This window comes from Pan paniscus, chromosome 11 (assembly GCF_029289425.2).
Source record: "Pan paniscus chromosome 11, NHGRI_mPanPan1-v2.0_pri, whole genome shotgun sequence".
In the NCBI taxonomy this organism is placed as follows: domain Eukaryota; kingdom Metazoa; phylum Chordata; class Mammalia; order Primates; family Hominidae; genus Pan; species Pan paniscus.
This window is the reverse complement of record NC_073260.2, coordinates 34,675,265-34,690,893: the sequence shown is the minus strand read 5'-3', so window position 1 is coordinate 34,690,893 and position 15,629 is coordinate 34,675,265. Positions and strand designations below refer to the sequence as shown.

The 15,629-nt window shown below is 37.8% G+C and overlaps 1 protein-coding gene across 2 annotated transcripts in view; it reads right to left on the bottom strand.

Moving 5' to 3' along the window:
- LOC100973589 (olfactory receptor 13C9) overlaps positions 1 to 15,629 on the bottom strand; it is a 133,575-nt gene that overhangs the window by 86,792 nt on the left and 31,154 nt on the right. The window lies entirely within an intron of this gene.

The following is a 15,629-nucleotide window of genomic DNA, read 5'->3' as shown; positions in this document are numbered from 1 at the left end:
TGCAGTACAATAATTAAAATGTTTTAACCAGTGTGTTTAAGTATTTACATTTAATGTGAATATTTATGTTGGATTATTCATACTCATTTGGTGTTCGTTTTTAACATACTATGCTTTTTAACTTTTTTGACAAGTTTCCTGCCTTCTATTGAATTGATGAGATTTTCTTTGCTTCCTTTTATTCCCTTGACTGCTTTAGGATTATTATATCCTATTTCTATTGTTGTTGTATTTCCCTTAAATTTTTATGATAGTTGTTTAACTTACCAAATTCTCTAGTTAATATCTCTGCAATCCTCCTGAATATTATAGAACTTTAAGATGTTTATATCTGATTTCTAACTGCCACATAGTCTTCCATGTTACTGATGTTTACATTTTCACCTTGTATTGTCCCCCAGTTTATTGCTATCTTTTTAAGTAAAATTAGTGACCATTTGGATTGACCCATATATTTGCCAATTTCTTTGCATACTATGATTTTTTTTCATGCCATGGCTTTCATCTGGGTACAGTTTCTTTGGGGGGGCATTCTATGTATGGTAAAAATCTCTTGGTCTAAAAGTATCTTTATTTGCCTTTCTCTCTTGAAAGATGGTCTAGTCTGGTATAGAATTGTAGGATTTCAGTTATCTTTCTTGAGCAATTTAAAAATAAGTTTCCTGTGGCTTTGGGTCCCTATTCTAATGGATGACACTGCTATTCTTTATTTTAAACTATTTGACAAAATAAATACTATGCATATTACATGATATTAAAACTTAATGGGATTATTCACCATTAAGAGGAGTCTGATCTTCATTGTTCTTATTTCTATTTGGATGCTTTCATACATTATTTTATTTAATCCTCAAAATAATCAGTATCTTCATTTTGTACAGAAATAATAGTATATGGCCAGGCACAGTGACTCAAGCCTGTAATCCCAGCATTTTGGGAGGCCGAGGTGGGAGGATTACCTGAGGCCAGGGTTTGGAGACCAGCCTGGCCAACATGGTGAAACCCTGTCTCTAATAAAAATACAAAAATTAGCCAGGTGTGGTGGTATGTGCCTATAATCCCAGCTACTCGGGAAGCTGAGGCAGGAGAATCACTTGAACCTGGGAGGCAGAGGTTGCAGTGAGCTGAGATCACACCATTGCACTCCAGCCTGGGTGACAAGAGTGAAACTCTGTCTCAAAAAGTAAATAAATAAATAAATAAATAAATAAATAAATAAATAAATAGGTGGTGGCTGGCAAGATGGCCAAATAGGAACAGCTCCGGTCTGCAGCTCCCAGCAAGATCAATGCAGAAGGCGGGTGATTTCTGCATTTCCAACTGAGGTAGCCAGCTCATCTCACTGTGACTGGTTAGACAGTGGGTGCAGGCTACAGAGGGCTAGCCAAAGCAGGGTAGGGCGTCACCTCACCCAGGGGTCAAGGAATTCCCTCCCCTAGCCAAGAGAACCTGTGAGGGACTGTGCCCTAAGCAACAGTACCCTCCAGCCCAGATAATATGCTTTTCCCATGGTCTTCACAAGCCACAGACCAGGAGATTCCCTTGGGTGCCTACGCCAACCAAGGGCCTGAGTTTCAAGCACAAAACTAGGCAGCCATTTGGGCAGACACCGAGCTAGCTGCAGGAGTTTTTTTTCATAACCCAGTGGTGCCTGAAACGCCAGCATGACAGAACCATTCACTCTCCTAGAAAGGGGTCTAAAGCCAGGGAGCCAAGTAGTCTAGCTCACTGGATTCCACCCCCATGGAGCCCAGTAAGCTAAGATCCGCTGGCTTGAAATTCTTGCTGCCAGTACAGCAGTATCAAGTCGACCCAGGACGCTCAAGCTTGGCTGGGGGAGAGGCATCTGCCATTACTGAGGCTTGAGTAGATGGTTTTCCCTTCACAGTGTAAACAAAGCCACCAGCAATTCAAACTGGGTGGAGCCCACTGCAGCTCGGCAAAGCCGCTGTAGCCAGATTGCCTCTCTAGATTCCACCTCTCTGGGTAGGGCATCTCTGAAAGAAAGGCAGCAGACCCAGTCAGGGGCTTATAGATAAAACTTTTGTCTCCCTGGGGAAGGGGGAGCTGTGCGCACAGCTTCAGCAGACTTAAACTTTCCTGCCTGTGGGCTCTGAAGAGAAGAGTGGATCTCCCCGCACAGTACTCGAGCTCTGCTAAGGGACAGACTGCCTCCTCAAGTAGGTCCCTGACCCCTGTGCCTCCTGACTGGGAGACATCTCCTAGCAGGGGTCAAGAGACACCTCATACAGGAGAGCTCTGGCTGGCATCTGGCAGGTGCCCCTCTGGGAAGAAGCTTCCAGAGGAAGGAACAGGCAGCAATCTTTGCTGTTCTGCAGCCTCCACTGGTGATAACCAGGCAAACAGAATCTGGAGTGGACCTCCAGCAAACTCCAGCAGACCTGGAGCAGAGGAACCTCACTGTTAGAAGGAAAACTAACAAACAGAAAGGAATAGCATCAACATCAGCAAAAAGGACATCTTCACAGAAACCCCATCTGAAGGTCACCAACATCAAAGACCAAAAGTAGATAAATCCACAAAGATGAAGAAAAACCAACCCAAAAAGGCTGAAAATTCCAAAAACCAGAAGGCCTCTTCTCCTCCAAAGGATCACAACTCCTCACAAGCAAGGGAACAAAACTAGACAGAGAATGAGTTTGATGAATTGACAGAAGTAAGCTTCAGAAGGTGGGTAATAACAAACTCCTCTGAGCTAAAGGAGCAAGTTCTAACCCAATGCAAGGAAGCTAAGAACCCTGAAAAAAGTTAGAGGAATTGCTAACTGGAATAATCAGTTTAGATGAGAATATAAATGACAGAGCTGAAAAACACTGCACGAGAACTTTGTGAAGCATACACAAGTATCAATGGCCAAATCAATCAAGCAGAAGAAAGGATATCAGAGATTGAAGATCAACTTGATAAAATAAAGCATGAAGACAACGTGAGAGAAAAAAGAGTGAAAAGGAATGAACAAAGCCTCCAAGATACATGGGACTATGTGAAAAGACCAAACCTGTGTTTGATTGGTGTACCTGAAAGTGATGGGGAGAATGGAACCAAATTGGAAAACACCCTTCACGATATCATCCAGGAGAACTTCCCCAACCCAGCAAGACAGGCCAACATTCAAATTCAGGAAATACAAAGAACACCACAAAGATATTTCTTGAGAACAGCAACCCCAAGACGCATAATCATCAGATTCACCAAGGTTGAAATGAAGGAAAAAATGTTAAGGGCAGCCAGAGAGAAAGGTTGGGTTACCCACAAAGGGAAGCCCATCAGACTAACAGCGGATATCTCTGCAGAAATCCTACAAGCCTGAAGACAGTGGGAGACAATATTCAACATTCTTAAAGAAAATAATTTTCAACCCAGAATTTCATATCCAGCCAAACTAAGCTTCATAAGCGAAGGAGAAATAAAATCCTTTACAGACAACCAAATGCTAAGAGATTTTGTCACCACCAGACCTGCCTTACAAGAGCTCCTGAAGGAAGCACTAAACATGGAAAGAACAATCAGCATCAGCCACTGCAAAAACATACCAAATTGTAAAGACCATCGACACCATGAAGAAGCTGCATCAACTAACGGGCAAAATAACCAGCTAGGATCATAATGACAGGATCAAATTCACACATAACAATATTAACCTTAAATGTAAATGGGCTAAATCCCCCAATTAAAAGGCATAGAGTGGCAAAATTGGATAAAGAGTCAAGATCCATCAGTGTGCTGTATTCAGGAGACCCATCTCACATGCAAAGACACAGATAGGCTCAAAATAAAGGGATGGAGGAAGATTTACCAAGCAAATGGAAAGCAAAAAAAAAAAAAAAAAAAAAAAGCAGGGGTTGCAGTCCTAGTCTCTCATAAAACAGACTTGAAACTAACAAATATCAAAAAAGACAAAGAAGTGCATTACATAATGGTAAAGGGATCAATGCAACAAGAAGAGTAACTATCCTAAATATATATGCACTCAAAACAGGAGCACTCAGATTCATAAAGCAAGTTCTTAGAGACTTATAAAGAGACTTAGACTCCCACACAATAATAGTGGGAGACTTTAACACCCCACTGTCAGTATTAGACAGATCAACAAGACAAAAAATTAACAAGGATATTCAGGACTTGAACTCAGCTCAGGACCAAGCAAACCTAATAGACATCCATAGAACTCTCCACCCCAAATCAACAGAATATATATTCTTCTCAGTGCCACATTGCACTTATTCTAAAATTGACCACATAATTGGAAGTAAATAACTCCTCAGCAAATGCAAAAGAACAGAAATCATAACAAACAGTCTCTCAGACCACAGTGCAATCAAATTAGAACTCAGGATTAAGAAACTCACTCAAAACCGCACAACTACGTGGAAACTGAACAAATTGCTCCTGAATGACTACTGGGCAAATAACGAAATTAAGGCACATATAAGTAAGTTCTTTGAAACCAATGAGAACAAAGACACAACATACCAGAATCTCTGGGACAGATCTAAAGCAGTGTTTAGAGGGAAATTTATAGCACTAAATGCCCACAGGAGAAAGCAGGAAGGATCCAAAATCAACACTCTAACATCACAATTAAAAGAACTAAAGAAGCAAGAGCAAACAAATTCAAAAGCTAGCAGAAGACAAGAAATCAGAGCAGAACTGAAGGAGACAGAGACACGAAAAACCCTTCAAAAAAATCAATGGGACCAGAGCTGCTTTTCTGAAAAGATTAACAAAAAAGATAGACCATTAGCCAGACTAATAAAGAAGAAAAGAGAGGAGAATCAAATAGACATAATAAAAAATGATAAAGGGGATATCACCACCGATCCCACAGAAATACAAACTACCATCAGAGAATACTATAAACACCTCTACACAAATAAACTAGAAAATCTAGAAAAAATGGATAAATTCCTGGACACATACACCCTCCCAAGACTAAACCAGGAAGAAGTTATATCCCTGAATAGACTGATAAGTTCTGAAATTGAGGCAGTAATTAATAGCCTACCAACCAAAAAAAGTCCAGGACCAGAGGGATTCACTGCCGAATTCTACCAGAGGTAAAAAGAGAAGCTGGTATCATTCCTTCTGAAACTATTTCAAACAACAGAAACAGATAGACTCCTCCCTAACTCATTTTATGAGGCCAGCATCATCCTGATGCCAATACTTGGCAGAGACACAACAAAAAAAGAAACTTTCAGGCCAATATCCCTGATGAACATTGGTGCAAAAATCCTCAATAAAATACTGGCAAACCGAATCCAGCAGCACATCAAAAAGCTTATCCACAATGATCAAATCGGCTTCATCCCTGGGATGCAAGGCTGGTTCCACATACGCAAATCAATAAACATAATCCATCACATAAACAGAACGAATGACAAAAACCACATGATTATCTCGATAGATACAGAAAAGGCCTTGGATAAAATTCAGCATCTCCTCATGTTAAAAACTCTCAATAAACTTTGTATTGATGGAATGTACCTCAAAATAATAAGAGCCCTTTATTAGAAACCCACAGCCAATATCATACTGAATGAACAAAAGCTGGAAACATTCCCTTTGAAAACCAGCACAAGACAAGGCCCTCTCTTACCACTCCTGTTCAACATAGTATTGGAAGTTCTGGCCTGGGCAATCAACCAAGAAATAAAGGGTATTCAAATAGGAAAAGAGGAAGTCAAATTGTCTCTGTTTGCAGACGACATGATTGTCTATTTAGAAAACCCCCTCGTCCCAGCCCAAAATCTCCTTAAGCTGATAAGCAACTTCAGCAAAGTCTCAGGCTACAAAATCAATGTGCAAAAATCACAAGCATTCTTATACACCAAAAATAGACAAACAGAGAGCCAAATCATGAGTGAACTCCCATTAACAATTACTACAAAGAGAATAAAATACCTAGGAATACAACTTACAAGGGATGTGAAAGACCTCTTCAAGGAGAACTACAAACCACTGCTCAAGGAAATAAGAGAAGACAGAAGCAAATGGAAAAACATTCCATGCTCATAGACAGAAACAATCAATATTGTGAAAATGGCCATACTGCCCAAAGTAATTTATAGATTCAATGCCATCCCCATCAAGCTACCTTTGACTTTCTTCACAGAATTAGAAAAAACTACTTTAAATTTCATGTGGAACCAAAAAAGAGCCCATATAGCCAAGAGAATCCTAAGCAAAATGCACAAAGCTAGAGTCATCATGCTACCTGACTTCAAACTATATTACAAGACTACAGTAACCAAAACAGCATGGTACTGGTACCAAAACAGATATATAGACCAATGGAACAGAAGAGAGGCCTCAGAAATAACACCACACATCTACAACCATCTGATCTTTGACAAACCTGACAAAAACAAGCAATGAGGAAAGGATTCCCTATTTAATAAATGGTGCTGGGAAAACTGGCTAGCCATATGCAGAAAACTGAAACTGGACCCCTTCCTTAAACCTTATACGAAAATTAACTCAAGATGAACTAAAGATTTAAATGTAAGACCTAAAACCATAAAAACTCTAGAAGAAAACCTATGCAATACGATTCAGGACATAGACATGGGCAAAGGCTTCATGACTAAAACACCGAAAGCAATGGCAACAAAGGCCAAAATTGACAAATGGGATCTAATTAAACTAAAGAGCTTCTGCACAGCAAAAGAAACTATCATCAGAGTGAACAGGCAACCTACAGAATGGGAGAAAATTTTTGCTATCTATCCATCTGACAAAGGGCTAATATCCAGAATCTACAAACAACTTAAACAAATTTACGAGAAGAAAACAACCCCATCAAAAAGTGGGTGAAGGATATGAACAGACACTTCTCAAAAGAAGACATTTATGTGGCCAAGAAACATATGAAAAAAAGCTCATCATCACTGGTCTTTAGAGAAATTATACATATACTCAAGCAAAAAGCAATAAATTGACAAAGATTGACCATGAGATAATAGAGATGATGCAATGAGCACAGAAGAATTTTCAAGTAGATATTATAGCAATGCTCAAGAACTTTTTAAATGTTCATATGAATAAACAAATACGAAATCTTAACAAAGAAAAACCAAACTATAAAAGAGGACCAACTGAAAATTCTAGAACTAAAAAGTGCAATATCTACTATTTTTAAAAAATTGGAGAGTTTAACAACAGAGTAAAGATGGCATAAGAAAAAAAATCAGTATAAGTAAAAGTAGATCAAGAGTAGTTATGCAATTAAAAAACAGAGGAATAAAAAGACTTTCCAGAATTGCCTGTACAACAGTAATCTCCTTTCTGCCTTGAAAAACCTGGATTTTTTTTTAACTATCAGGCAGCGTCACGTTCAGGAATGGTGGAACCAGAGAAGCATGACATTTTGGACTAACATGGTAACATCATCTCCTTTATAACTGATATTTTAGAGGCAGGCATATGACCTAGTTCTGGAAAATGAGAATGAGAATGAATGAGCTGGGGCTTCTGGGAATGTTTCTCGCCCTGAAAAACAGCAATAAACAGGTACATGACCTATGTTCCTGCCTCTTGAAGTGTAAGGATTTGATTTCCGGAGCTGCAAGCATACCAATAATAGCCAGGAAAAAGGAAAAAAATAAAAACAGCAAAAGCTTTGTGTCCTTGATGACTTTTCTGAACCTTGAAACCACCAAACTATGGACTTCTTACTATGTGAGATAATAAATACTTCATCATACAATACACATTAAGGTTGCATTTTCTCTAAATTGTATCAAACGGAATCCTTGCTAACAGCAAAACTTACTCAAGGCCTACTTCCCTAAGAGTTCACTGAGTCCCATGATCAGATAAGGTAACAACTTCTTCCTTTGAGCCAGGACTTTTTCTTTTGAACACATGCCCTACTTGGTCTTGAATAGTCATGGTTTGCCCTTTTCCAGCATAATTATTAATTGCATTCCCTTTTACTCTAAAAAAAAACTGCATTTGGAGGAAACTTTTAAAATCCCCATATCTATTTTATTTTGATCCTTCTAATAGTTTCATTTTAGATTATCTTCTGCTTATTTATATACTCCCCACTAAATGACAGGGCAAGAACTTATATTTTTTGTTGTATATTTTTTATTTTTATTTTTATTTTATTTTATTTTTATTTTATATTTTTTATTGTTGTATATCCCCACAACAATGAGTGAACATATTTGGCATCAAAATTTAGCAAAAGGTCTGTCACATAGTTGAATATTAAAAGAAAAGGTAAATAGAACTGAAACAGAAATGATACATATTCCATATAATTCAACCACAATTGTTACTCTTTTCAAATTATAGGTTCCATCCTCTTATTTCATAGTATATTTACTATAGACGCGCCGATGTTTTCACGAAAGTGAATGTTCTCCTAACTAAGGCCTACACAATTGCACAAGTGCTGGAAAAACATAAGTGGGATAGAACTAAAACACTAGAATCTGGAGTTGGCACAGCAGGGTCAGGGGCCAGAAGAGGACAGAAGATAAGGAGTTAGAGGAGCTGGTTAAGAAGCCATGGCAGGAGTGTATCCATTCCCTTGAGGTTGTGCATCCACAACTTTGATTATTACACCTTTATGTCTGCTTCATCCCACTAAGAAAAAAACGTACATCACACTCATTTTCCATTCTATAAGAAGGACATTATGAGAATTTCTGACAATGAGAATTGGCTTTTATTCATAGAGAATTAGAATAAATGGAATCTTTGAGTCCAGTCTTCCAACAGTGTCTTACCTTCAAAAAGTCAAAGAAAAGTATAAAAGTATAAAAGAATTCTCATAGTCTGCGAATGCAATAGAAAACTGTTTCACTTCCACTTGTTACATGTGTTTTTACCCTCTCCATTTTCCTTTTTAAAATATTATAACATTTATTAAAATTGCTTAATAAAATGAGAAAACACATACAACATAATGTTAATTTTAACAGCAGGTTATAAAAAAGAATATGCAGTCTGCTTTTAAAGTTTTTTTGTTTTGTTTTGTTTTGTTTTGTTTTTTGAGATGGAGTCTCACTCTGTCGCCAGGCTGGAGTGCAGTCGTACGATCTTGGCTCACTGCAACCTCTCCCTCCCAGGTTCAAGCGATTCTCCTGCCTCAGCCTCCCAAGTAGCTGGGATCACAGGCATGTGCCACCACACTCGGCTAATTTTTTGTATTTAGTAGAGACAGTTTCACCATGTTGGCCAGGATGGTCTCGATCTCCTGACCTCGTGATCCACCCGCCTTGGCCTCCCAAAGTGCTGGGATTACAGGCATGAGTCACCACGCCCAGCCTAAGTTTTTATTATAGGTAGTATATGCATAAAAAAAGTCAAAATATCAATAGTTATATCTGAAATTATGGGTGACTTTCATTTCCTCCTTTGGGCTTTTCTGAATGTCCCAAATTTTCTACAATGAATATGTGTTATTTCTATAATCAGGAAAAAATGAATTCAAAGTTAAAGAAAAATTGCTGTTTAATAAGTAAGGTACCCTTAGGTCTTTGAGACATTATTCTTAATGTATCTAAAAGTTGCCACCTTCATCGAGACTTAGTGATTCAACTTTAAATCACTGGTGGGATTACACAGTCTCTTAGATGAAAACAAGGGAGGATTTAAATTGGCTACTAGAGCTACTGGTGGGTCCTCTGGAAAAACTTAGGGCCCAGAGGTTAGAGAGTACTTAGGTCGATGCAGATTTACTATTGATTCATACTTATGACATGAATTTCTACTGGGGATGAAAGCTTTATTTTCAGTCTGCCCCCTCACCGCTACTAACAGTCATCTGGAACTGAGGGATAGTTGCCTATGGTTTCTACAGCAAGACTGTAGTACAGAGAGAAAGTCGCTATGACTCAAACAAATCTGAAGACGAACAGCCACAGTGACTTCTGTATATAGACAGAAAAAGTTAGTGACACACTAGAGAAAAAGAATGCTGAAGAGAAATATCTGTGCTTATGTCTACAATGGCTTTGTTGTTTTGAAGACTGAAGTTGCAATAAGCCATGTTATTTATTGTACATGGCAAATTTGAGGATTTCTACACTGATGCCTAAATGAGAACAATTAGAGCAGAGTTTATTTTCAGAAAGGAGATGGAATATGTGAACTAGGAATTAGGAATGATTATTTTATTTGAAAAGTTTGGAATATAACAGTGAAAAAAAATCAAGGGAAATAAGGTATTACTGGATGAAGAAAATACTTGGATACTTATGCAGATCACTTTAAATTAGTTTTTCTCACCATGAAAAATCAAAGAATAGCAGCCTTAGGAGTTTGGATTAAACTAACATTACGTATTTGTACTCCCTTTGTGCCAAGACCTTTCGGGTATGTTATGTTAATCCTCACAACAACCCTACAAAGTACATACCGTTACCTCATTGTACATCATTGTCACTTCCAAGAAGACTGCACTTTCCATTAAAACATAGTACTTCTCCATAAAGATGCCTTACTAGCAGGAAGAACAAAGGCGTAAGAGAAATGGATCACAGTGGGCTTCCGTGGTGCAGCCCTAGAAATGATTAGAACATAATATCCTGATGTGTTAATAAATCCCAGAGGCATCCCCACCACTCAGATAGAGACTCCTACGACAGAAGAACTTAAAGCTTTGTTTGTATTCCTAGCAATGTTAGTGAAAAAACACAGAATAATCTTAAGGCTGTGTAAAGAAAGGAAAAGAAGACTTAATTTTAACTCACCCAGTATTGCTTATTATCAACTCCTTTCAGGGCTCCTAGAGAGTCATTTATTTGGACAAGCATTGGGGATCTCCTTGTTCTTCTCATATTGTGAAGAGCAAAGGTGTTTATAAACGGTAGGAAAAATATGGATGAAGCAGGATACAGATGTAATATTTAGTGCTGAAATTCCCTCCTGAAGAAACCTTTCCTGCTGGGTGTAACATATCCTGCTTCAAAAGGTTCCTTGGGTTAAAATCAGGCAAACTGGGTGAGTGCTCATGTTTTACAACTACTCTCTCCTACTAGTAAACATGGGAGAAGAAGGGTGAATGCTTCACAATCCACAGTTCTCAAATGAAGTTTGCTTTCTTCCCATAGGTGATGCCCAATACTGAGAACCGATTTATGATGGAGCCTTTGGGGAGAGAAGAATAAAACCTGGAGAATCAACAAACTGAAATTCTACATTTTTATAACAAAGAAAAAAGCAGAGGTAACAGAAGCCCCTGATGTTTCCCTAGGCTCCCTCCCACCCACCAGGCATCGCCTCTATCTTTTTTTTTTCTTGTGTGATACTGCCGGATGCTCTACAGTGCTTCCTATCAGCACTGCTAAGCTTGATCACATTCTAAATGGTGGGTTCTAGAATCTTTTTGCAATAACTGAGGCTGTATCAGTATGTCTGATGATGGTGGATATAAGTGTTAGATCGATTGGTGGACATAAGAACACTAAATGGCATTGAATTAATCTATGTAATATGATAGAACATAAAGCCCCACTCCAATTTCCTGTCCATTGTCTGTTTTATTCCCTACTTGGTTTTTAGAGAAAACTGTCCATTCTACACATTCTTGCCACAATTACCTTCCAAGAAAAATGTGAAAATACTATTTCTGATACATATAGTAATAAAATATAGGTTAATTTAAAATTGTTCGGAAAATATGGAGAAGATAAATTATTAGTGCCCTAAGTCTCACATTCCAGAGAAAACCACAGTTAACATTTTGGTGTCATTTCTTCAGACACATAAGTACAAAATTGCAATCATTTATATTATTAGAAACTTCTTTTTTGTAATATTATATATGTGCATTGTCCCTTGTCCTTATTCTTCTCCAAGGCTACAATTTGCAATGGTGGTAGTCTCTGACAGATTAAATAGTCTCACACGTATACCATGCCCATCACATGCCAGAAAGTCAGCATTCTAGAAGAAAAACTTATAGCTGTTAAAGCATGATTGAACTTGAAATATGATAGTACATGCAATGATATTTTTTCTATTGTTGGATCATTCAGGGGAAGATGTTATATAATAATGCATTTTTGAATGACTTTTAGGAAAATGTCTCCAGTTTCTCACCATTTGTAATTATACTGACCAACTGTTAAAGAGAAATAATCTTCATTATCTTAATGAATTATCCTCCTAAGCTTAGATTACTGAGACATTTTACTAAGAGTGAATGTTGTATTCTATCAAATGCTTTTTGGCATCTAGTTAGGTAACAATGCATTTTACTTTTCTTACCTATTTGCTTCATATATTGATAGATTTCTAACTTGGAATTCCATGTATTAATAAAAACAAATGACATTATTTTACTATACAGTTTGGATGTACTCTGTATTTCTGTACATGTGTTTCATAAGTTGGATTGATCGTAGTTTTATTGAGAGTTTTCAGTAAAAGGCTATCTTAGGTTGATAAAATAATTTGCAAACTGTACTATTAACTTTTTTTACATGAGAATAAGTTACATAGCACATAAATTATTTGTTTCTTATAAGTATAAAATAATTATCAAAAGCATTCTTTACCCAGTGTCCATTTTGGGAGTGTAGTACTCACAGTGGGATCCCTATCAGGTATTACACAGTATATATGGCATAGTATGTGTTCAATAAACGAGTAAGTGGAGGTTGCTGTGGGGGCTAAAAGCACATCGTAGGGGCATCCTACTCAAAGAGGTGAAAAAGTTTTCCTAGAAAATATCTAAATTGAGAGAAGTCCTTCCAGCTTAAGAAAACAGCATGTACAAATGAATGGAGAAAAAAGGCACTATTTGGGGGACGGAAAAAGAAACTCAGCATGCTCATTGCAGAGCATCAGGGGTGTCAGTAGGAACTTTGGAATTTCTACATTAGAGGGGCCTAGGGATGACAGTGTGGTCGGATGATGGGCTAGAGGGCTTTTCTTGAAGTTGTGTTGCATAGCAGACATACTGTTTTTCCTAAGACTGTATTTCTCTGCTTATGTGTCTTTTGTGGGGAAGCTGGTGAATATTATTGAGAAGCAAACCCACTCAATAACGCCTTCCTTAACATTATCATGGGAGAAGTAATGGCTGAAGTGGGGAAAAAAAAAAGGGAACTGAGGGAGTTGAGATAGGTTTTTGTGATAGGTTAATGGTTTTTTTGTGAAGTTATTTTTTGTCTTCTCTTATTCACCCTTAATTCTGGAAAAATATGCTCCCTTACCTGGGACCCTTTTTGAACAGAGAAAATGACAGTCATTTCTTCTTCACCCCTTTCTCCTCAACAACCTCACTCTAGAAGTATTAAGTCTAGCACACTTTCTTTAAAAGTAAAAATGACCCCTTTTCCTTCTCCTTCTTCTTTTCTCCTTCTCTCCCTTCATAACAACTATTTTCCAACAAATTGAAACTGCTGCCTTAACTGATTTCTTTGTGGAAATAAGTCCATGTGCCAATGTGACTAGAAAAAGGAAAGGATGTGTGGAAGAAGGAAATATTTTCTAATATACTAAGATAGTGGTACCATCATCTTTTTTCAACTTTACTAAAATCACTGTTCAGATGATATTCTCTAAGAGGAACAGAAATGATATGGAAAAGGAATGAAAAGGAAATAATTTTCCTGTATTTTCCCTTATAGGAAGATAGGAATGCTGCTGTCTATGACCAGACAAGAAATAAGCCCCTCATCCATGTCTTCAAGCTCTTTGGATACAGAAAGGCCAGAGAAAATGTGTGGTTTGGGGCAAGGATATGATCAGCAAGAAACATTTTCATTTACCACCAACGCCGAGGGAACTCTAGCTATGACAGAGATAGTCTAACAAAGTTACACACATACTACATAAAGTATCCTTTATATAGTAAGTCAATACTTTTCTTGGGCACCTAACAGAACAAATATGAAACAACTGCAGAATGGCTGAGTTTTTAATGACATGGGGCTAAAGTTGTAAGTAGGCAGAACTAGCAAAACATGAGTTGGGATGAAAAAGGTAGAAAAAGCACATATTAGGACAATTAAAGATCCTGAAATGCATATTGATTTGCAGAGTAAAAACAAAGGCTAGAGGATTCCAGGTGTGTGGCTGGTAGAAGCAAATGTGATAGTAAGAAGACAGACTGGCAAAATGGATAAAGAGTCAAGACCCATCAGTGTGCTGTATTCAGGAAACCCATCTCAGGTGCAGAGACACACATAGGCTCAAAATAAAGGGATGGAGGAAGATCTAGCAAGCAAATGGAAAACAAAAAAAGGCAGGGGTTGCAATTCTAGTCTCTGATAAAACAGACTTTAAACCAACAAAGATCAAAAGACACAAAGAAGGCCATTACATAATGGTAAAGGGAACAATTAAACAAGAAGAGCTAACTATCCTAAATATATATGCACCCAATACAGGAGCACCCAGATTCATAAAGCAAGTCCTTAGAGACCTACAAAGAGATTTAGATTCCCACACAATAATTATGGGAGACTTTAACACCCCACTGTCAACATTAGACAGATCAACGAGACAGAAAGTTAACAAGGATATCCAGGAATTGAACTCAGCTCTGCACCAAGTGGACCTAACAGACATCTACAGAACTCTCCACCCCAAATCAACAGAATATACGTTCTTTTCAGCACCACATCACACCTATTCCAAAATTGACCACATAATTGGAAGCAAAGCACTCCTCAGCAAATGTAAAAGAACAGAAATTATAACAAATGGTCTCTCAGACCACAGTGCAATCAACCTAGAACTCAGGATTAAGAAACTCACTCAAAACCGCTCAACTACATGGAAACTGAACAACCTGCTCCTGAATGACTACTGGGTACATAACGAAATGAAGGCAGAAATAAAGATGTTCTTTGAAACCAATGAGAACAAAGACACAACATACCAGAATCTCTGGGACACATTCAAAGCACTGTGTAGAGGGAAATTTATAGCACTAAATGCCCACAAGAGAAAGCAGGAAAGATAGAAAATTAACACCCTAACATCACAATTAAAAGAACTAGAGAAGCAAAAGCAAACACATTCAAAAGCTAGCAGAAGACAAGAAATAACTAAGATCAGAGTAGAACTGAAGGAGATAGAGACACAAAAAACCCTTCAAAAAATCAATGAATTCAGTGGTTTTTTGAAAATATCAACAAAATTGATAGATGGCCAGCAAGACTAATAAAGAAGAAAAGAGACAAGAATCAAATAGACGCAATAAAAAATGATAAAGGGGATATCACCACCGATCCCACAGAAATACAAACTACCATCAGAGAATACTATAAACACCTCTATGCAAATAAACTAGAAAATCTAAAAGAAATGGATAAATTCCTTGACACATAAACCCTCCCAAGACTAAACCAGGAAGAAGTTGAATCCCTGAATAGACCAATAACAGGCTCTGAAATTGAGGCAATAATTAATAGCTTATCAACCAAAAAAACGTCCAGGACCAGAGGGATTCACAGCTGAATTCTACCAGAGGTACAAGGAGGAGCTGGTACCATTCCTTCTGAAACTATTCCAGTCAATAGAAAAAGAGGGAATCCTCCCTAACTCATTTTATGAGGCCAGCATCATCCTGATACCAAAGCCTCACAGAGACACAACCAAAAAAGAGAATTTTAGATCAATATCCCTGATGAACA